General features: G+C 34.6%; 1 protein-coding gene across 1 annotated transcript in view; it reads right to left on the reverse strand.

Annotated features, from left to right (window-relative positions):
• Window positions 1–16,041, reverse strand: part of LOC146996983 (sodium/bile acid cotransporter 7-like) — a 46,573-nt gene that overhangs the window by 10,342 nt on the left and 20,190 nt on the right. The gene's annotated exons all lie outside the window — the stretch shown is intronic.

Genomic DNA, 16,041 nt, shown 5'->3' on the forward strand with positions numbered 1-16,041 from the left:
TTAGCACAGTTCCGCCCCCAATTTTGATGGAGAGCACCCCAGGGAGACGGGTACGAAGGTCTCCCACCCCGGTCCCCCTACCATCAACCTCTCAAAAGGACTTTCGGCTCGCCGCATATTTAGAGTGCCCCCATGCCGCACGGACACTATACATTTACAAATATCAATGCCTTCTCCGGGATTCTAATCCGGTTTTTCGGTTATACTATACCAGTTGGCAGTACCACTATACCGGTTGGGCAGCGCTAAAAATGTTTCTAATGTCAATGCTGAAAATACGGCCCACCAGCAGCCGAGCGATAAAAGCCGTTGAACACTGGTAGTTCGTTCCGGGGTTCGAGTCCCGGCGAACGGGTTGGCTGCATGGGCGTTTTCGTGCTTTTCCCCATGTGTAACGTGGCTACGAGCCAGTTTTCCTTAAAAAGACCTCCACGGGGCATCCCTCCCTTTCCGTGTAGTACCTAAGGGCGGAGCACTTAATAAGTAAAAAAAAAAATGCTGAAAATACTATTACCAACTTTTAAATGTCTACAATGTGATATTTTTTATTCAGAATGCATATATTTAAGCTAACCAAATGCAATTCTAGCAAATGAAGTGCTTAAAATATAAAAAATATCAGCTAATTCCACCCATTTTTAACATTTCATTTTAAATTCTGGTAATCAAAACATGGGTGAAAGGAAGATAAAATTAAATAAAGCATGAAATTAATACTACATTGTCAAATATCAATTATCATTTTCTATTGTATATTCTTTTATTTTTTTAATTTATTTTTACTTTCATATAAAAATGTCTTTTATTTACTTTTACGCCTAAACTTTAAATGTTTTAAAACTTAATTTTAAAAAAATGTCCCAGCGTTAAATGAATATTGCATAGAAAAAGCATTAATACAGAGAATTATGAAATTGTATTTCCACGCTTACCTACTTATTACCTAAAAGTAAGTGATATTAAAGTTAAGTAGCCACCACATTAGCCTTTGGCAAAGTTTGAAATTTGTACGTTAAAGGGCTGGCAACAAGTTTGCCCGTTTTGGTGACTATGGCGGTGGTTGCTTTAACAGCAAAGTACCAAATAAACTTATCACATAAGTAGTTTAGATTCTAAGAGTTTATACTGTTTAACTATGAACTTATTCAAGTTCCGTACAAAAATTAGTAGATTTTTTTAAAGATAATCAGTTGCTTAGGATAATTTCTTGGTCATATTTACCGACGGTAGAAATGCACACATCTATTCTCTCCCACTCGAAAAAAGTTCCAGATTGCTGATTTTTCAAACGATCAGCTACTGGTATCAAGTATTTTAAGATCATTCGTCATCCAGAACATGCTAATATCATTCTACTATTTTAAAATTCCAAAGATTTCAATTACAAAATGTATATATTATTTATTGCATGCGCATTGTAATTTGAACTCTTCTTTTTCTGTATGTGCATAAACGCATGTGAGGCAGTGTGAGCTCGTGAGCAAGCAATAAATTTTAATAGAATTCTGTTAAGAAACATTTTTGAATAAGCTAATGAAAATATCTGATGTGGATACCATATAACTTTCTTGTTAAATTATATACACATTTTTGGTGCACTTCATTTAAACTTGTTTCCTCGAATTTCATTAGAGATATATTTCTCATTCAGAAATATAGTTCTCATTCAATATATTCAGTTCCATTTCGTGGCAAAGTAAAAAAACATAAAAGCTCAAAACATCTTCATTTAAAATTGTAAAATATAGGAAAACCTAAAACATCAAACACAATTTTAAAAAGAAATTTACAATTAAAATTGGAGTTTTTACAAAAAAAACAAGGAATTCGGTCAACAGGCAGGAAGACCAAATTTTCGGTGCACAAAATTAAAAGATAACTTTCGGTTCCACTGGGGAGAAAGAGCATGCTAATACCACTCTACAATACACTCTAAAAAGATACTGAGTTTGGCGCAGAAACTGACTAAATTCACTATATTACTAAGAGCTTCAAATGTAAACAAATGGCTTAAAAAAACTTACACTTAAAAAAAATTTTAATTGTTGGTAATTCTACAAATATTGCATGCAGATCAACTAAAGGCACAAAAACCTTAAACATAAGAACAACATAATTCAATCGCTTTTTAAACAAAAAAAAATTGCACCATTTACGAATATATAAGAATAAAAAAATCTGAGCTCACCGAGCAGGGTAACAGAGTTATATAAATATATATTTGGTACGCCCGATTCCAACCAAAAAGAGAGGTGCACAACTACATGTTACAGTAGTCCCATATACAAAGTTTCAACGTATTGAGGCTACTCGTTTTTGAGTCATGCGAGATACATAGACAGACAGACGACTTCTGAATCCATTTTAAACCCATTATACAATCCGTTTTGGAAAAAAAAAGCCCTTTTCCGTCCATACATAAGGATGTCACGCAAAAAAAATCATTCAAATGCATTCGAGTATTCAAATCTGTATTTTATATTACTGAATTATGTTTTCTTTTAATATATTGCTAATGTTCGCCAATTTACGATAAATATCGATAGTCTGCGAACCTTCTAAAAAAAATGCGCGAAAACCACCAACTTGCACGTGATAAGTAACTTTTATCTTTTCATCTGTAAAAAATCGCCAAACTGAGCCAAGGTGGTTAAAATACTACGTAATTACCTAACGTTGAGAGAGGGTGATTGAGATAGTACGTGATTACCTAACGTACTCCTCCATGCGAAAACTTGCACCTGGAAGTTCGAATTTTCAACTTCGAACTTGTTTTACTATTTTTTATTTCATATTTTGTAAAATTTTAATAAATTTCTTATTCACAAAATCAATGATCTGAAAGCGAGCAATGGTAGCACTGTTCGAAATAAAACATTTAAGCCAGACTGTTGCCATTAAGCAAAATGTAAGATAGTTATCTTTCATTTTTAATTAGCAATTTAAAAATCTGTATGGCAACCTCTAACACTATACCGGGAATTCTAAAGATATACTGTTTTTAAATATTTGTGATTTTCCTGTTGAATTGAATTTTATGTGGCTTAGCGGCGGAAAATGTGATATTTAATAATAAAATTGTAACACATAAGAAGTTAATAATAAAAAGACACAAAAAATATGAGATATCTTTCATCAGATATCATTTGATCAAAATTGTAAGACGGGCGAGCATTCAGACATCGCCATTCCACCCGAACGCCTGCGCCCATTTTCCACTCGGTGCTTTCCCCCATCACATAGTGTATGGCTCATTGGTTTCGGGAGTTGTTAAATGACATACCATTCATTGTTTCAAGCGACTAAACGTAGCGATGTTATTTGAATGCACCTTCCCTCCTGTCCTAAGGGGAAACTGCATACAGTGGGTGAAACCACACAAATATCCCCAAGAGAGAAGTAATCGCTTTACTTTGAGCAGCATTAACAATAACCTGCATAAGCAGGTTATTGTTAATGTTGTACCATTCTACTTGTTACGAGGAAAAGGAATACCTTCCTCAATAATTCCTATACACGAGCGTTTCAGATATTTCAGAGGAATATATTTTTGCCTCTACCGATAGGAAAGAGTTAAAATGGTTGCACTAAAACATAAATACGTTTTTCGAACTTAACTGAGCTATAATTTAACAACTTATAGGAAATTCATATCAAATATAGCAACAGACATTTTTTATAATTTGTTTCTTATTAAATATTGCGCAAAATCAACAGAGAAGGAACTAATTTACAATATATCCATCTGATAATTTTAAGAGCATTCTCATTGTTACTGTAATTAAAAGATACCTCTAATTAAGACACAATAACACGCCGAATAAATACTAATTCAGAAGTCAAACAACAAAAATCAGCGTTAATTTACAAAATTTTCACAGGACTAGTTTCGATGGTTTTACCGAACCATCATCTTCAGCTGCAAAACCGCAAATGAACAAGATAGGAAATAATGTTTAGATAAGATAAGAAAGCCTGGACAAGAATAAGCAAGTGGCGCCATCTGTTGGCGAAACCAGAACTAAAACATAATTTCTCTAAAAGCCGAAGGCAGATTTGGATTGGAATTAGGATCGTTAACTAGAACAGAAAGATTTTTATGAATGTGAAATGCCTCTAGAAAATCCAGTTCTCCAATGGAAGATGTTTTTTGAATAATTTTGGCAGCAGAAAAATTGAAAGTGTGATTTTCGGACCAACAATGTTGAGCAACAGAAGACTTCTGTGTTTCCTTTTTTCTAACATATGCCTCATGTTCTTTGACGCGAAATTTTAAGGCTCTCTTAGTTTGGCCAATGTAAATTAAACCGCACTGGCAAGGAATCCTATAAATACCCCAGGAATTCATATCTGGAATGGGGTCCTTGAGTATAGAAGTTGGAATTTTATTGATGGGAGAGTAAACAACCCGAAAGTTAAATTTCTGCAAAATATGTGCAACTTTATAGCTAATTGATGGAAAAAAGGGAATGACAACAGAATTTTTATAATCTCCTAAAATAAGAGTGTGGCTTTTAGTGTGTTGAGATGAGAATTTTTTAACTGCTTGATTAATAATGTTGAGTGAAAAGCCCCTGTCAATAGCTATTGCTTTTAAATAATTTAGTTCTTCATCAAGGGCTAGTTTGGAGGAGCAAACTTGAAGAGCACGGAAAACATAGGAATAAAATGAAGCTAACTTTTGTTTAGTCGGATGACATGATTTAAAGTGTGGTGGAAGGCAAACCGATGAAGGTTTACGGTAAACTGTAGAACTGAAGTTGGATGTGTTACGTGTGACCAGAATGTCGAGAAACGGAAGAGAATTGCAAGTCTCAAGTTCAAAAGTGAACTGAACAGAAGTAAACAGGATCAATAGAATTCATTGTTGAAAGAACTCTATTTAAATCATCTTTATTACCTTCAAACAGGGTAAAAGTATCGTCTACGTAGCGGAACCATGCCGGGAAGTTTAAAGTTTCAAACAATTTTGATTCATAATAATGCATGTAGATATCAGCCAGGATGGGACTGAGGGGGCTTCCCATGGCTAATCCCTCAGTTTGCTTGTAATATTTATTTTGGAAAACAAAATGTGTTTGTTTCAAACAGAGTTGAGTGAGAGAAATTAGCTCATCAATTTCGATGCAAGAGAAATGAAATTCGCGAAGTCTGGTTTCTAGACATCTTAATGCACCCTCCACTGGGACATTGGTGAATAATGATTTTACATCAAAAGAAACCATGAGTAAATTACGAGGAGAAATTTTTTTAACCTTTTTTACAAACTCTATTGAATTTTTTATGGTGTAAATGTTATTGTCTAATAGAGTAGAAAATCTAGAAACTAAATATTTAGCTAATGGATACGAGGCAGTACCTAAATTTGATACAATAGGGCGGAAAGGAATACCACTTTTATGAATTTTGGGAAGAGCATATTATCTGGCACAATTCGCAACAGATGGGATAAGCGAATGTTTTAAGTTGCTTGAAATGATTTGCGAAGATTTGATCGCAGTTTTTATTTTGGATAAGTCCGAAGGTGAAGGATCTTTAGGGATCGGATTATATGGTCCTTCGTTTAAGAGTTTAGTGACACCATCGATGTAAGTGTTCTTATCCATGACGACTATCTGGCCACCTTTGTCGGCCTTTGAAATGACAATATCCGGGTTAGAATGAATCTCGCGCATTGTAGCTCTTTCTCTCGCAGTTAGATTTGGTTTCAAAGGTTTATTATTGAATTTCACATTATGAGCGATAAGATGCCTAATCATTTCTTTCTGTGAATCTGAAACTTTACTGAACTTGAAAGCTTTTTCGATAGGAGCCAAAATCTTTGGAATCGAGGGTTTACAGGTTTGTGAGAAGTTAAAATTATATTTTAGAATTCTCTCTTGTTCTTCTGAAAGACTAACATTAGAAATATTAACTATTGGTTTGATGTTTACAATGGGAAGATTTTTTGAACTACTTGAACTGGAAGACTGTAAAAGAAGTTTTTCGAATTTAACTGCAAGGGTGTTTTTATGACGGTTAACTGCATTCTCCGTTCTAGACCAAGACTTTTGTTCAAGGGCAGTGAATTTTGGATATGTTTTAGCGAGTTCCAGATGAAGCTTATAGAGTTCATGTTCAATTTTGGACAATTGTTGACGTGTATCCCTTATCACGGACCGAAGTAAGGCAAGTTTGCAATTTAACAGAATTCTTGAAACGCGACTCGAAGGTTTTTGATTAGATTTGATTTGAATAAAATTGGGGATCAATTTTTTACATTTACATTTAAGTAAAAAGTCAAGATGATTCAGGAATTTTTGCCGTTTCAGGCGTAATTTAGTGAAACGATTAACGGATGAAGGCATGATAAACAATGCAGAAAATCAAACTAAATTAACTGAGCAATAATAAAGTACACACAAAATAGCAGAAAAATCCCTCACTGAAATGAATAGAAAACAAAATGTTTGTAAGCAAAATGCAAGAAATCAGACAAGCAAAGCACAATATCCAAATGTACAAAACATAAACATAACTTGAAAATTGCAAAAATGTACTCACCGAAACTCCTACAATCACAAAATGGCGGCCACATCACGTGCAAAAAAGAAAGCAAAATGTAAGCCTGTTTGGGGCTTCTATAATTAAGACACAATAACACGCCGAATAAATACTAATTCAGAAGTCAAACAACAAAAATCAGCGTTAATTTACAAAATTTTCACAGGACTAGTTTCGATGGTTTTACCGAACCATCATCTTCAGCTGCAAAACCGCAAATGAACAAGATAGGAAATAATGTTTAGATAAGATAAGAAAGCCTGGACAAGAATAAGCAAGTGGCGCCATCTGTTGGCGAAACCAGAACTAAAACATAATTTCTCTAAAAGCCGAAGGCAGATTTGGATTGGAATTAGGATCGTTAACTAGAACAGAAAGATTTTTATGAATGTGAAATGCCTCTAGAAAATCCAGTTCTCCAATGGAAGATGTTTTTTGAATAATTTTGGCAGCAGAAAAATTGAAAGTGTGATTTTCGGACCAACAATGTTGAGCAACAGAAGACTTCTGTGTTTCCTTTTTTCTAACATATGCCTCATGTTCTTTGACGCGAAATTTTAAGGCTCTCTTAGTTTGGCCAATGTAAATTAAACCGCACTGGCAAGGAATCCTATAAATACCCCAGGAATTCATATCTGGAATGGGGTCCTTGAGTATAGAAGTTGGAATTTTATTGATGGGAGAGTAAACAACCCGAAAGTTAAATTTCTGCAAAATATGTGCAACTTTATAGCTAATTGATGGAAAAAAGGGAATGACAACAGAATTTTTATAATCTCCTAAAATAAGAGTGTGGCTTTTAGTGTGTTGAGATGAGAATTTTTTAACTGCTTGATTAATAATGTTGAGTGAAAAGCCCCTGTCAATAGCTATTGCTTTTAAATAATTTAGTTCTTCATCAAGGGCTAGTTTGGAGGAGCAAACTTGAAGAGCACGGAAAACATAGGAATAAAATGAAGCTAACTTTTGTTTAGTCGGATGACATGATTTAAAGTGTGGTGGAAGGCAAACCGATGAAGGTTTACGGTAAACTGTAGTACTGAAGTTGGATGTGTTACGTGTGACCAGAATGTCGAGAAACGGAAGAGAATTGCAAGTCTCAAGTTCAAAAGTGAACTGAATAGAAGTGAACAGTATCAATAGAATTCATTGTTGAAAGAACTCTATTTAAATCATCTTTATTACCTTCAAACAGGGTAAAAGTATCGTCTACGTAGCGGAACCATGCCGGGAAGTTTAAAGTTTCAAACAATTTTGATTCATAATAATGCATGTAGATATCAGCCAGGATGGGACTGAGGGGGCTTCCCATGGCTAATCCCTCAGTTTGCTTGTAATATTTATTTTGGAAAACAAAATGTGTTTGTTTCAAACAGAGTTGAGTGAGAGAAATTAGCTCATCAATTTCGATGCAAGAGAAATGAAATTCGCGAAGTCTGGTTTCTAGACATCTTAATGCACCCTCCACTGGGACATTGGTGAATAATGATTTTACATCAAAAGAAACCATGAGTAAATTACGAGGAGAAATTTTTTTAACCTTTTTTACAAACTCTATTGAATTTTTTATGGTGTAAATGTTATTGTCTAATAGAGTGGAAAATCTAGAAACTAAATATTTAGCTAATGGATACGAGGCAGTACCTAAATTTGATACAATAGGGCGGAAAGGAATACCACTTTTATGAATTTTGGGAAGAGCATATTATCTGGCACAATTCGCAACAGATGGGATAAGCGAATGTTTTAAGTTGCTTGAAATGATTTGCGAAGATTTGATCGCAGTTTTTATTTTGGATAAGTCCGAAGGTGAAGGATCTTTAGGGATCGGATTATATGGTCCTTCGTTTAAGAGTTTAGTGACACCATCGATGTAAGTGTTCTTATCCATGACGACTATCTGGCCACCTTTGTCGGCCTTTGAAATGACAATATCCGGGTTAGAATGAATCTCGCGCATTGTAGCTCTTTCTCTCGCAGTTAGATTTGGTTTCAAAGGTTTATTATTGAATTTCACATTATGAGCGATAAGATGCCTAATCATTTCTTTCTGTGAATCTGAAACTTTACTGAACTTGAAAGCTTTTTCGATAGGAGCCAAAATCTTTGGAATCGAGGGTTTACAGGTTTGTGAGAAGTTAAAATTATATTTTAGAATTCTCTCTTGTTCTTCTGAAAGACTAACATTAGAAATATTAACTATTGGTTTGATGTTTACAATGGGAAGATTTTTTGAACTACTTGAACTGGAAGACTGTAAAAGAAGTTTTTCGAATTTAACTGCAAGGGTGTTTTTATGACGGTTAACTGCATTCTCCGTTCTAGACCAAGACTTTTGTTCAAGGGCAGTGAATTTTGGATATGTTTTAGCGAGTTCCAGATGAAGCTTATAGAGTTCATGTTCAATTTTGGACAATTGTTGACGTGTATCCCTTATCACGGACCGAAGTAAGGCAAGTTTGCAATTTAACAGAATTCTTGAAACGCGACTCGAAGGTTTTTGATTAGATTTGATTTGAATAAAATTGGGGATCAATTTTTTACATTTACATTTAAGTAAAAAGTCAAGATGATTCAGGAATTTTTGCCGTTTCAGGCGTAATTTAGTGAAACGATTAACGGATGAAGGCATGATAAACAATGCAGAAAATCAAACTAAATTAACTGAGCAATAATAAAGTACACACAAAATAGCAGAAAAATCCCTCACTGAAATGAATAGAAAACAAAATGTTTGTAAGCAAAATGCAAGAAATCAGACAAGCAAAGCACAATATCCAAATGTACAAAACATAAACATAACTTGAAAATTGCAAAAATGTACTCACCGAAACTCCTACAATCACAAAATGGCGGCCACATCACGTGCAAAAAAGAAAGCAAAATGTAAGCCTGTTTGGGGCTTCTATAATTAAGACACAATAACACGCCGAATAAATACTAATTCAGAAGTCAAACAACAAAAATCAGCGTTAATTTACAAAATTTTCACAGGACTAGTTTCGATGGTTTTACCGAACCATCATCTTCAGCTGCAAAACCGCAAATGAACAAGATAGGAAATAATGTTTAGATAAGATAAGAAAGCCTGGACAAGAATAAGCAAGTGGCGCCATCTGTTGGCGAAACCAGAACTAAAACATAATTTCTCTAAAAGCCGAAGGCAGATTTGGATTGGAATTAGGATCGTTAACTAGAACAGAAAGATTTTTATGAATGTGAAATGCCTCTAGAAAATCCAGTTCTCCAATGGAAGATGTTTTTTGAATAATTTTGGCAGCAGAAAAATTGAAAGTGTGATTTTCGGACCAACAATGTTGAGCAACAGAAGACTTCTGTGTTTCCTTTTTTCTAACATATGCCTCATGTTCTTTGACGCGAAATTTTAAGGCTCTCTTAGTTTGGCCAATGTAAATTAAACCGCACTGGCAAGGAATCCTATAAATACCCCAGGAATTCATATCTGGAATGGGGTCCTTGAGTATAGAAGTTGGAATTTTATTGATGGGAGAGTAAACAACCCGAAAGTTAAATTTCTGCAAAATATGTGCAACTTTATAGCTAATTGATGGAAAAAAGGGAATGACAACAGAATTTTTATAATCTCCTAAAATAAGAGTGTGGCTTTTAGTGTGTTGAGATGAGAATTTTTTAACTGCTTGATTAATAATGTTGAGTGAAAAGCCCCTGTCAATAGCTATTGCTTTTAAATAATTTAGTTCTTCATCAAGGGCTAGTTTGGAGGAGCAAACTTGAAGAGCACGGAAAACATAGGAATAAAATGAAGCTAACTTTTGTTTAGTCGGATGACATGATTTAAAGTGTGGTGGAAGGCAAACCGATGAAGGTTTACGGTAAACTGTAGTACTGAAGTTGGATGTGTTACGTGTGACCAGAATGTCGAGAAACGGAAGAGAATTGCAAGTCTCAAGTTCAAAAGTGAACTGAATAGAAGTGAACAGGATCAATAGAATTCATTGTTGAAAGAACTCTATTTAAATCATCTTTATTACCTTCAAACAGGGTAAAAGTATCGTCTACGTAGCGGAACCATGCCGGGAAGTTTAAAGTTTCAAACAATTTTGATTCATAATAATGCATGTAGATATCAGCCAGGATGGGACTGAGGGGGCTTCCCATGGCTAATCCCTCAGTTTGCTTGTAATATTTATTTTGGAAAACAAAATGTGTTTGTTTCAAACAGAGTTGAGTGAGAGAAATTAGCTCATCAATTTCGATGCAAGAGAAATGAAATTCGCGAAGTCTGGTTTCTAGACATCTTAATGCACCCTCCACTGGGACATTGGTGAATAATGATTTTACATCAAAAGAAACCATGAGTAAATTACGAGGAGAAATTTTTTTAACCTTTTTTACAAACTCTATTGAATTTTTTATGGTGTAAATGTTATTGTCTAATAGAGTAGAAAATCTAGAAACTAAATATTTAGCTAATGGATACGAGGCAGTACCTAAATTTGATACAATAGGGCGGAAAGGAATACCACTTTTATGAATTTTGGGAAGAGCATATTATCTGGCACAATTCGCAACAGATGGGATAAGCGAATGTTTTAAGTTGCTTGAAATGATTTGCGAAGATTTGATCGCAGTTTTTATTTTGGATAAGTCCGAAGGTGAAGGATCTTTAGGGATCGGATTATATGGTCCTTCGTTTAAGAGTTTAGTGACACCATCGATGTAAGTGTTCTTATCCATGACGACTATCTGGCCACCTTTGTCGGCCTTTGAAATGACAATATCCGGGTTAGAATGAATCTCGCGCATTGTAGCTCTTTCTCTCGCAGTTAGATTTGGTTTCAAAGGTTTATTATTGAATTTCACATTATGAGCGATAAGATGCCTAATCATTTCTTTCTGTGAATCTGAAACTTTACTGAACTTGAAAGCTTTTTCGATAGGAGCCAAAATCTTTGGAATCGAGGGTTTACAGGTTTGTGAGAAGTTAAAATTATATTTTAGAATTCTCTCTTGTTCTTCTGAAAGACTAACATTAGAAATATTAACTATTGGTTTGATGTTTACAATGGGAAGATTTTTTGAACTACTTGAACTGGAAGACTGTAAAAGAAGTTTTTCGAATTTAACTGCAAGGGTGTTTTTATGACGGTTAACTGCATTCTCCGTTCTAGACCAAGACTTTTGTTCAAGGGCAGTGAATTTTGGATATGTTTTAGCGAGTTCCAGATGAAGCTTATAGAGTTCATGTTCAATTTTGGACAATTGTTGACGTGTATCCCTTATCACGGACCGAAGTAAGGCAAGTTTGCAATTTAACAGAATTCTTGAAACGCGACTCGAAGGTTTTTGATTAGATTTGATTTGAATAAAATTGGGGATCAATTTTTTACATTTACATTTAAGTAAAAAGTCAAGATGATTCAGGAATTTTTGCCGTTTCAGGCGTAATTTAGTGAAACGATTAACGGATGAAGGCATGATAAACAATGCAGAAAATCAAACTAAATTAACTGAGCAATAATAAAGTACACACAAAATAGCAGAAAAATCCCTCACTGAAATGAATAGAAAACAAAATGTTTGTAAGCAAAATGCAAGAAATCAGACAAGCAAAGCACAATATCCAAATGTACAAAACATAAACATAACTTGAAAATTGCAAAAATGTACTCACCGAAACTCCTACAATCACAAAATGGCGGCCACATCACGTGCAAAAAAGAAAGCAAAATGTAAGCCTGTTTGGGGCTTCTATAATTAAGACACAATAACACGCCGAATAAATACTAATTCAGAAGTCAAACAACAAAAATCAGCGTTAATTTACAAAATTTTCACAGGACTAGTTTCGATGGTTTTACCGAACCATCATCTTCAGCTGCAAAACCGCAAATGAACAAGATAGGAAATAATGTTTAGATAAGATAAGAAAGCCTGGACAAGAATAAGCAAGTGGCGCCATCTGTTGGCGAAACCAGAACTAAAACATAATTTCTCTAAAAGCCGAAGGCAGATTTGGATTGGAATTAGGATCGTTAACTAGAACAGAAAGATTTTTATGAATGTGAAATGCCTCTAGAAAATCCAGTTCTCCAATGGAAGATGTTTTTTGAATAATTTTGGCAGCAGAAAAATTGAAAGTGTGATTTTCGGACCAACAATGTTGAGCAACAGAAGACTTCTGTGTTTCCTTTTTTCTAACATATGCCTCATGTTCTTTGACGCGAAATTTTAAGGCTCTCTTAGTTTGGCCAATGTAAATTAAACCGCACTGGCAAGGAATCCTATAAATACCCCAGGAATTCATATCTGGAATGGGGTCCTTGAGTATAGAAGTTGGAATTTTATTGATGGGAGAGTAAACAACCCGAAAGTTAAATTTCTGCAAAATATGTGCAACTTTATAGCTAATTGATGGAAAAAAGGGAATGACAACAGAATTTTTATAATCTCCTAAAATAAGAGTGTGGCTTTTAGTGTGTTGAGATGAGAATTTTTTAACTGCTTGATTAATAATGTTGAGTGAAAAGCCCCTGTCAATAGCTATTGCTTTTAAATAATTTAGTTCTTCATCAAGGGCTAGTTTGGAGGAGCAAACTTGAAGAGCACGGAAAACATAGGAATAAAATGAAGCTAACTTTTGTTTAGTCGGATGACATGATTTAAAGTGTGGTGGAAGGCAAACCGATGAAGGTTTACGGTAAACTGTAGTACTGAAGTTGGATGTGTTACGTGTGACCAGAATGTCGAGAAACGGAAGAGAATTGCAAGTCTCAAGTTCAAAAGTGAACTGAATAGAAGTGAACAGGATCAATAGAATTCATTGTTGAAAGAACTCTATTTAAATCATCTTTATTACCTTCAAACAGGGTAAAAGTATCGTCTACGTAGCGGAACCATGCCGGGAAGTTTAAAGTTTCAAACAATTTTGATTCATAATAATGCATGTAGATATCAGCCAGGATGGGACTGAGGGGGCTTCCCATGGCTAATCCCTCAGTTTGCTTGTAATATTTATTTTGGAAAACAAAATGTGTTTGTTTCAAACAGAGTTGAGTGAGAGAAATTAGCTCATCAATTTCGATGCAAGAGAAATGAAATTCGCGAAGTCTGGTTTCTAGACATCTTAATGCACCCTCCACTGGGACATTGGTGAATAATGATTTTACATCAAAAGAAACCATGAGTAAATTACGAGGAGAAATTTTTTTAACCTTTTTTACAAACTCTATTGAATTTTTTATGGTGTAAATGTTATTGTCTAATAGAGTAGAAAATCTAGAAACTAAATATTTAGCTAATGGATACGAGGCAGTACCTAAATTTGATACAATAGGGCGGAAAGGAATACCACTTTTATGAATTTTGGGAAGAGCATATTATCTGGCACAATTCGCAACAGATGGGATAAGCGAATGTTTTAAGTTGCTTGAAATGATTTGCGAAGATTTGATCGCAGTTTTTATTTTGGATAAGTCCGAAGGTGAAGGATCTTTAGGGATCGGATTATATGGTCCTTCGTTTAAGAGTTTAGTGACACCATCGATGTAAGTGTTCTTATCCATGACGACTATCTGGCCACCTTTGTCGGCCTTTGAAATGACAATATCCGGGTTAGAATGAATCTCGCGCATTGTAGCTCTTTCTCTCGCAGTTAGATTTGGTTTCAAAGGTTTATTATTGAATTTCACATTATGAGCGATAAGATGCCTAATCATTTCTTTCTGTGAATCTGAAACTTTACTGAACTTGAAAGCTTTTTCGATAGGAGCCAAAATCTTTGGAATCGAGGGTTTACAGGTTTGTGAGAAGTTAAAATTATATTTTAGAATTCTCTCTTGTTCTTCTGAAAGACTAACATTAGAAATATTAACTATTGGTTTGATGTTTACAATGGGAAGATTTTTTGAACTACTTGAACTGGAAGACTGTAAAAGAAGTTTTTCGAATTTAACTGCAAGGGTGTTTTTATGACGGTTAACTGCATTCTCCGTTCTAGACCAAGACTTTTGTTCAAGGGCAGTGAATTTTGGATATGTTTTAGCGAGTTCCAGATGAAGCTTATAGAGTTCATGTTCAATTTTGGACAATTGTTGACGTGTATCCCTTATCACGGACCGAAGTAAGGCAAGTTTGCAATTTAACAGAATTCTTGAAACGCGACTCGAAGGTTTTTGATTAGATTTGATTTGAATAAAATTGGGGATCAATTTTTTACATTTACATTTAAGTAAAAAGTCAAGATGATTCAGGAATTTTTGCCGTTTCAGGCGTAATTTAGTGAAACGATTAACGGATGAAGGCATGATAAACAATGCAGAAAATCAAACTAAATTAACTGAGCAATAATAAAGTACACACAAAATAGCAGAAAAATCCCTCACTGAAATGAATAGAAAACAAAATGTTTGTAAGCAAAATGCAAGAAATCAGACAAGCAAAGCACAATATCCAAATGTACAAAACATAAACATAACTTGAAAATTGCAAAAATGTACTCACCGAAACTCCTACAATCACAAAATGGCGGCCACATCACGTGCAAAAAAGAAAGCAAAATGTAAGCCTGTTTGGGGCTTCTATAATTAAGACACAATAACACGCCGAATAAATACTAATTCAGAAGTCAAACAACAAAAATCAGCGTTAATTTACAAAATTTTCACAGGACTAGTTTCGATGGTTTTACCGAACCATCATCTTCAGCTGCAAAACCGCAAATGAACAAGATAGGAAATAATGTTTAGATAAGATAAGAAAGCCTGGACAAGAATAAGCAAGTGGCGCCATCTGTTGGCGAAACCAGAACTAAAACATAATTTCTCTAAAAGCCGAAGGCAGATTTGGATTGGAATTAGGATCGTTAACTAGAACAGAAAGATTTTTATGAATGTGAAATGCCTCTAGAAAATCCAGTTCTCCAATGGAAGATGTTTTTTGAATAATTTTGGCAGCAGAAAAATTGAAAGTGTGATTTTCGGACCAACAATATTGAGCAACAGAAGACTTCTGTGTTTCCTTTTTTCTAACATATGCCTCATGTTCTTTGACTTTTGAACTTGAGACTTGCAATTCTCTTCCGTTTCTCGACATTCTGGTCACACGTAACACATCCAACTTCAGTACTACAGTTTACCGTAAACCTTCATCGGTTTGCCTTCCACCACACTTTAAATCATGTCATCCGACTAAACAAAAGTTAGCTTCATTTTATTCCTATGTTTTCCGTGCTCTTCAAGTTTGCTCCTCCAAACTAGCCCTTGATGAAGAACTAAATTATTTAAAAGCAATAGCTATTGACAGGGGCTTTTCACTCAACATTATTAATCAAGCAGTTAAAAAATTCTCATCTCAACACACTAAAAGCCACACTCTTATTTTAGGAGATTATAAAAATTCTGTTGTCATTCCCTTCTTTCCATCAATTAGCTATAAAGTTGCACATATTTTGCAGAAATTTAACTTTCGGGTTGTTTACTCTCCCATCAATAAAATTCCAACTTCTATACTCAAGGA

Source organism: Stegodyphus dumicola, chromosome 6 (assembly GCF_044657685.1).
Source record: "Stegodyphus dumicola isolate Sdum_Otavi_A_Nest chromosome 6, ASM4465768v1".
Classification (NCBI taxonomy): Eukaryota; Metazoa; Arthropoda; class Arachnida; order Araneae; family Eresidae; genus Stegodyphus; species Stegodyphus dumicola.